Below are 8,142 nucleotides of genomic sequence, written 5' to 3'. Positions count from 1 at the left end.
TTGCATGAGATATTATCCAAACACCCCCTCAAGTTGATGTCCTCTGGGATGGACCTTTTGCTTGTCATGAAGAACCTGTAAACTTGGCGTCAATAAGCTTTTAGTCATGATCTCTGCTATATGATCAATAGTAGAGATGAACTTGGTTGTTAACTCGCATCATGCTACTTTCTCATATACAAAATGGAAGTCGATCTCCTTATGTTTAGTGCAAGCATGGAAGGCAGGGTTGGCCAAGAGTTAATTAAGTAGTATTGATGTTATCGCATAATCAAATGAGAGGACACTGTAATTAGAACCCAAAATCAAAAAAGAGAGAGAGTAGCTAAGTGCACTCAGTCGAGACATCTACAAGAGCCTTGTACTCTGACCCAATGGACAAACAAGCCACAATCTTATATTTGTGAGATGGCCATGAGATGTGATTGTTGTCGAAATGGATTGCAAACATGTCAGTAGACTTACGATTATCAATATAACTTACCCAATCAGCATCTGTAAATGCCTATAGTTGTCAGGGAGACGACCACTCAATTAGAAGATCATAATTTGATGTGTGATTAAATGGTATTAAATATGCTTGACCAAAGCCCAATGATTTTCAAAAGGAGCATTCATAAATTAACAAGCACGATTGACAACAAAGGCAATACATCTAGTCTGGTGACTGGTGAGTGTAATATACTGAAGAGCACCAACCACTTGACTATAGTCTCCCTTTACAAACTCACACACATATTTACAGGGCCTCACGCGCACCATAGCCATGCTACAAGGCCCACGGCTTTCTGCCAAAGGCCCTGCTGCACGGCCTAGGCAAGGGCCAGCCCATGGCTTGGCTTTGATGCCTTTTGAGGCCGAGTGCTTTACTGCATACAACCTATTCGACTAAAGTCCAACTGATGGGACTTTTATTGTTGCTCTTGGGAAGTCCTCCAATTACCAACGTGTAGTTAATGTGTTTTTAACTTCCAGATTCAAGTTGTACGTCAGATCCATACCAGTTTGTGGATACTTGTAGGTAACGGTGTCAAAAAAGTCCGGCCAACCCAAACCCGCCCTAGCTCGCTCTGCCCTAAGCCCGACCAGGGCCTAAGTTGAGATTTCAGCCCGTAAGATGGATTAGAGTTGAGAATTTGAGGCCCAAGGCCGGGTCGGGCTGAGTCTAGGTTGAGGTCTTGGCCCAACCCAACCCAACCCTACCCTACCCTACCCTACCCTACCCTATAGGCATATATAGCAAGTATATAATAATAATAATAATAATAATAATAATAATAATAATAATAAATGAGTATTCAAAATGATTTTTTTTTTTAAATACTCAACGTGACTTGATGGGATGACGATAAAAATATTGGAAAAGTACTCTTCTCCATAAGGCCCTACATCAGACTTTTTTTTAAAATGATTTGTGGTGATCATGTATTTTTCTTAGTGCATATGAAGACAAATGAAATGCAGGGTTAATTAGAACCCTAACAGGGTCAATCAGGGCCAACACAACCCATCCCAACCGAATCCTGGTCCATCAGGGCTGGGTTGGATTGAGGTAAACCCGACAGGGTTGGGCCTAGACTAAGATATCCCAGCCTGACCTAGGAATGGGCTGGGCCCAAACTGAGTTAAGAGACCATAGGGTAGGACTTGGTTTCTTAAAACCCAGTCCAACCCGGCCCATTTACACCCCTACTTGTAGGGCATTGTGTAAGTCATTTTCTTATTAAACTAGGAGTCTGTGTTCCCTGACAATAGGTGATGTCATTTGTATTGGCACTATATGTGCCCTTTTAGTACTATATTGGGAAATTTTGGTTATGGAAGCTCACAAATATGGTTTATTGAGTAGATTCGAAACGTTTACGGGCACTATTCCAGGACAAAAGTATATTGTCTAATTTCGTAAAAATCTGTGTTGTGGGTATCATTATTTTGTGTTGCAATTGGAGTGCATGTGTACTGCACAATGGGTATTCACACCAGGAGTACAAATAGGTAGGGGATGTACGGAAATGTGTATGACTATATACAGTGCTAAAATGATTGCCGCATCAATGTCTGTCATTGAAAAGGAAAATCAGGGTCCACCGCCTCCCCACTCAGTGACTATCATAGTTCAACACCCTCGGCCTAGTACCTTTGGGTACATAAAAGGGGTGTATCACCACATTGTTGGATCACCGTAGGGTAGCTGAGTGAAGGGCATATGCAGTGGTCGTAGCCATGGATGAACCTCAAGTCTTCCAAAACAGATTCATACATCATGTAAAAACATAGAGCTAATACGCTTAAGATGTGATCATTAATTTTATTATTATAAAAATAGCAACCCAGTGCATGAGGCTCTTGCTATTGCAAGTTCTGGGAAGGACAAATGTACACAACCCTACTTTCTTCTTCGCAAGAGAGACTGCTTCCAAAATATTATATAGCATTGAAATTAACTTAACTATACTTACCTAGACAAGTAAAATGGAAAACAGCAAGGGTAAGGCTCACTTGGATCTTTTTTTGGCTAGAAGATCAAATTGTATTAAAATATGGATAAAAAAAAAAAAAAAAAGAATACAAAAGCCAAAAGTGAGCCTCCACCTTCGGCAATGTCATCAGCAAAGGCTCACAACTGCCATCTCAAAAGAGTCAAAAATCTAAAACGCTGGTGCCCATCCATATCAGATTGTAGCTCATTAGCAATGTGAAGGGGGAGTTGCACATCATTACTGTCGTTCCCCGACTTTGCTGCTTCCTTAGCTAGGAAGTCTGCGACTGGGTTTGCTTCTCTAAAGCAATGGGAGATCTTCTACTCAATGGAATTTAAATAAACAAGGAGATTAGACCATTCTTGAAGCACAGACCAAGGAATTAATCTGTGATGGAAAAGATAAACCGCAGAAGAGGAATCGGACTCGATCCAAAGGCTCACTTGGATCTTATCCTCCCCTTTCTTTCCCCTTTGCTTTGGGAGAGAGGAGTATGACAGGGTAGAATCCTCACCCTTACACTAAAAGGGTATTACATTTGCCATCTATGTTTTCTTACATGGTATGAAATCCTCAACCTTACCACCCAAACCAAGCTAAGTTAAAATCAGTAAACGACCTACAACCATTTGATTTAAGGATGGTTTCTGTATGCGTATCGGTACTAGTATCTTCTGATACAATCCAGAACGGTCAGTTTTGCCTTTGCTTTTCTTAAAAGGTACATTTTTTTACCATTTTACCCCTGAAACGATATGGGTAATCGATCCAGATTGGTTAGGGATCGGGGAACGGTCTCAGATACGGCCGATTGGCCGATCCAGCCGATACAACACCGATACTTGAAACCATGCCTACAACCAAAGCCATGCCCACATATCCCTTCAAGCTTTGGACTTGTTTGGGACAACCTACACAAAATAAAGCCAGAAAGTGAAATTTGTTTGGTGTGAAGCTACAAGCTTTTGCTCTTTCATTCTGAGCCCATATGTTCCAATGACAAGAAATTTCAAATATCATATAAATTTCTATTTAGACTCTTCTCCATCTGATGTGTTAGCAGTATTAGCTAATGATCTAAAGGGAACTGCAGCCAGTCTTGGTTTTGAATAAATATGCAAATCAAGTATTAACTCAGAAGAGAATTTATTGAACTGATAGTCTCATTATACCCAAAACACAATGGGACTTCTTACATTATGTATGCCATCAGACCACACTAGCCAAGTAGAGACAACCAAATCATCTTGATCAATTGCTTCTCCAGTAACATTGACAGTGAACTGTTGCTTCTCATTCAAAGACTTGAAAGATAAAACATCAGGATTAACAGTGATGTTTAGTAGTGGTTGCATGCCAACGGTCGCCTTGTATGTGGAATTAGGTATGCCAACGTTTGTAACTGTCCTTGGGAAAAAGTGTGTGAAGGATGCTCCGGAATCGACTCTAGCACCAAAGGAAGGGTAGTTAAGACGAGATCCAAATTGTTTAACCTTGGCACAAGTGATATCTTCTCCGGTGATGATTTTAATCTCTTTTGGATCATATCCCATGCTGCACAAATATTGTATGTACTCACTCTTCTGGAGATCATACACAAGACCAGGATTTATAGCCTTTAATGGATCAATATGACCAGCACCATAAGCCAATTCAGCCTCTTCATTATAAGAACTATTCATGGGAGAAGCTAGAAAACAAAAGCAAGAACAAGAAAGGTTTTTTTGAGTTAGTTTAAAAAATTTATGTCATTGGTAATGGTACATTGATACTTATGGAAGAGAGAAAATCACCTGTTGTCATTAGAGCAGATTTAATTGCCGCAGGGGACCATGATGGATGAAATGTTTTGACATAGGCAGCAGCACCGGTTGCATGGGGGCAAGACATGGATGTTCCAGATATAATGTTGTACATTACAGAGCGCTTGTCATCTTCATAATTTGAGACTCCGCCTTTTGGAGACCATGCAGCTAAGATGTCTACTCCTGGAGCACTTAAGTCTGGCTGTGATATTAAAAATAACACATTGGAGCCGAAAAAAAAAAAAACATATGGATGAACCCTACTATAGTTAGCACTTGAACAATTTGTAGAGTTGAAGTACCTTGAGTATGTTTGGTGAAAATCTGCTGGATCCACCTCCTCTTGAAGAAAATGAAGCCACATAAGGAGTTTTAGGGTCATGAATAGCTTGACTTTTGTAGATCTTGGCCACAGGTTTCCTACATGCATGCAAAGATGATCACTATTAACAAAAATTCAAGACAAAGACTAGTGAAAAGAGAAAAACTACTACAGTGTTAAAGGATTTCTATGCAAGCTCCAATTTGACACAGACTTATAAAACTTAAGAGAGCATGTTCCTTGCATTCATTTAACCTGGTACCATTCATATATTGCTCAAATTCTCTGCCTTCAGCAATGGTAAGAGCCGCTGCTGGTAGAGGATAAGAAAAGGCTGTATCATCATATCCAGTATCGTCTAGAACCACCATTCCCAGAGCATTAGCAACGAATGGTCCGCCACCAGTGGAGTATGTATCGCAGTAGACAACCTTCCCTTTCACTAAATCTTTGTCCAAACTGTTAGGAAGACATTTCCTGAATTAAGAGAGGGGGGGGGGAAGAGTAAAAGTAGAATCATGTTTACTTGAAACAGAGAAAAAAGAAGGAAAATGAACTTATCACTAATGTCATTTACCTTGCAGATCCAGTGCTATAGTTTCTTGCAGCTTTAACTGCAGATATGATGGGGTAGAACTTTTCCTGAGTTGGGAAAGTATTTACAGCATGTCCCTGATTAATAAAGCAGAAAATTAAATCAGAACATACAATTATATATGTACTGCACAAATAAACAGGAAAGCAACTGAAATCTCTCAAATCCTATCATATGAATGAGACTATTCCTTCAACAACTTTAGATGGATTAACCACTCAACAAACTATGCTTAATTAGACTATTTAGATAATCAATCATATACCCAAAAGCATCAAAATCCATAAGTCAAGGTTCTTGCTATAACACAAGATGGAAGTATAGAGATAAAGAAGAATGGATGTTTCCATGCCTTGAACAATATATAAGGGGCTAAAAATTTAAAAGAAAAAAGGAAAACAATCACTCTCACCATCATAGTAATTTTATTTCCTGTTGTGACATTGCTTATGATCCGACGATCAGTGGTGCTCGCTGCTAGAGTTAACACCCATGGGGAAAAATTTGTAATAGTTGCTGTTGCTGGTCCACTGTTTCCTGCAGAAGCAGAGGTAAGGATTCCTTTCTTCATTGCATGAAATGATCCTATTGAAACAACATCTTCGGCGAAACTTCCAATGAATTCAGCCCCAAGAGAAACTGATAATATATCAACACCATCTTCAATTGCATCATCAAATGCAGCCAGCAAATCGTGGTCAGAGCAACCAAATTTCCAACAGACTTTGTAGACTGCGATCCTTGCAGAAGGAACAGCTCCTCTTACTGTCCCTTCAGCAAGACCATAAAAGGCTTGTATTTTTAACTTCAACACCTGCTACTGTAGAAGCAGTGTGGGTTCCATGTCCTATAGTATCACGGGGGGACTTCTCTTCCTCTTCGGTGTATATATTTTCGGCATTGTAAAATCGTGCCCCGATAATCTTACTGTATTTTCCATTAAAGAAATGTTGAAATCAAAATCATAACTTTCTTTTCACATTCTTGAAGGAATTTTATGTAAATCTTCGACAAGCCCCACCCCTCCCCCTCCCCCTCCCCCAGAAAAAAAGAGATGAAATAAATAGAAGAAATATTCTTGCAGTAAGAGAAAGAAACAATTGTTTGAAGAGAATTCTTACTTGTTGCAGGTGATGTTTTGGCAAATACCCTTCCATTTGCTTGGGGGAGGTCCAATCCCTTCATCACTGAAGCTCTCAGATTCAGGCCAGATTCCACTATCAATCATGCCAATAATGACATCACTCTCAATGGTAGGCATTCTTTTTACAGTTGTTGGGAAACCCAAGAAATCCCATGATCTTGTTGTGTGAAGTTGCAAGGTTTTACTTGGAAAGACCGAGACCACACCTTCCATGCCTGCAAGTTTGTGTATGGTATGGTAACATGGTTATACTTTTCAGATGTTGCCTATTAAAAAAAAAAAAAAAACGGCTAACTATAAGGGGAGATACAAATAGGTTATTAATATTCAATAACTAGTACCTCTTAGCTTTCTTTGCTCTTGTTCTGTGAGCTTAGCTGCAAATCCATCAAAATTATTTTTATAGCTGCAAAGTAAGGATTCTCTAGCTGAGCTGCATCACAAAAATTAAACATGAAGCTTTACTATCAAGGAAAATCCACATTATGTACATTTGAACCAATATGGAAATCTAGAAAACATTTATTCATACCTACTTTTCAAGGACTTGTTCTAACATGCGCAAATGGACAGATTTTGTGGAGTAGTCACCCTCAGCCTTTGATAGTGCACCCATATATACAATATAAACCTATGCCAACCACAGGATATATACATAATACCCACAATTTTTATAGCCTTACTGTTGTATAAAGATGCTCAACATACTATTCATCAGTGAAAGAAACTCAAAATCAGATGTGATTTTTTTTTTTTTTTTTTTTTGCCAAGTATGTTAATGGTTAGATGTGGTAATATAATGATTTTTTTTTATGATTCAAAGTGAAAGGTTGAACTAAAACATTTATATTAATATCATTGTTATTGTTAGAACCCATGGTTAGATGATGACGATGTGGAATTCTACAAAAAATTAGATGGTGACAAACACAAACCCTTTTAGTGGTTGGTTACATGCTTCATCACCCCACCTAAATTCAAAACCTTAAAGCATCCTTTTATTTATTTAAAAAAAAAAAAAAGTGATAAATTATGTTATAGAAATAGGATCCACATTAGAAGCCTAAAAAGTCTAATTTAGTAAAATGAAAAATTAAGCAAAACAACATTTACCAAAGAGTAAAAACGAACATGGGAGGAAAATAAAACAAGGATTAGATTTCAAGGTTTTGTGTGTGTGTGTGTGTGTGTGTGTGTTGAACAAAAAGTTTAAGACAAAATTATTAAACCAAAAGAGGATAAAGAATTACACCACACCAAAGTGAGAAAATAGCCCAAACAAAAAGAAAAGATAAAAATGAGGCAGGGGCCAAAGACTATGTCGGCCTAATAATGGGAAGCCATGAACTGAAGAGAAATATCCCAAGTCAAACCTATCCATCTCTTTCTACTAGAATTTTTGCATAAGGTGATAAAATAAAATAAAAAGAAGAAGAAGAAGAATAAGATCTCCTTAAATTTCTTTTCCACCAAATATAATAGATGATCCCAAAAATGACATTCTACCTATAACATTGCTAACAAAATTCTCTTCTAAAAGAGAGAGAACTGAATATGCGTTGAAGGTGGCGAACATTTGGTCAGCCAGAATATACTCCCAGATAGCTATTGTTAAAAGAACTGACTCTAGTCATAAATCACCTTCGATATAATATTGTCAGAAGGGAGTACCTATAAAGCCAGTGCTCCATAAGTCTATGTCTATTCTTTATCTCAAATCTAAAACAAAAATGTTTAATTGATTAAGGATCACAATTTCATTGGTGCACGCAAAACAACACTCGCCCCTCCCCCCC

General features: G+C 38.3%; 1 pseudogene; it reads right to left on the bottom strand.

Annotated features, from left to right (window-relative positions):
• Positions 1-3,609: 3,609 nt before the first annotated feature.
• Positions 3,610-8,142, bottom strand: part of LOC122060833 — a 9,169-nt pseudogene continuing 4,636 nt past the window's right edge.

This window comes from Macadamia integrifolia, chromosome 14 (assembly GCF_013358625.1).
Source record: "Macadamia integrifolia cultivar HAES 741 chromosome 14, SCU_Mint_v3, whole genome shotgun sequence".
NCBI classification, from domain to species: Eukaryota; Viridiplantae; Streptophyta; class Magnoliopsida; order Proteales; family Proteaceae; genus Macadamia; species Macadamia integrifolia.
The sequence above is the reverse complement of the archived record's forward strand: the minus strand, read 5'-3'. Positions and strand labels throughout refer to the sequence as shown.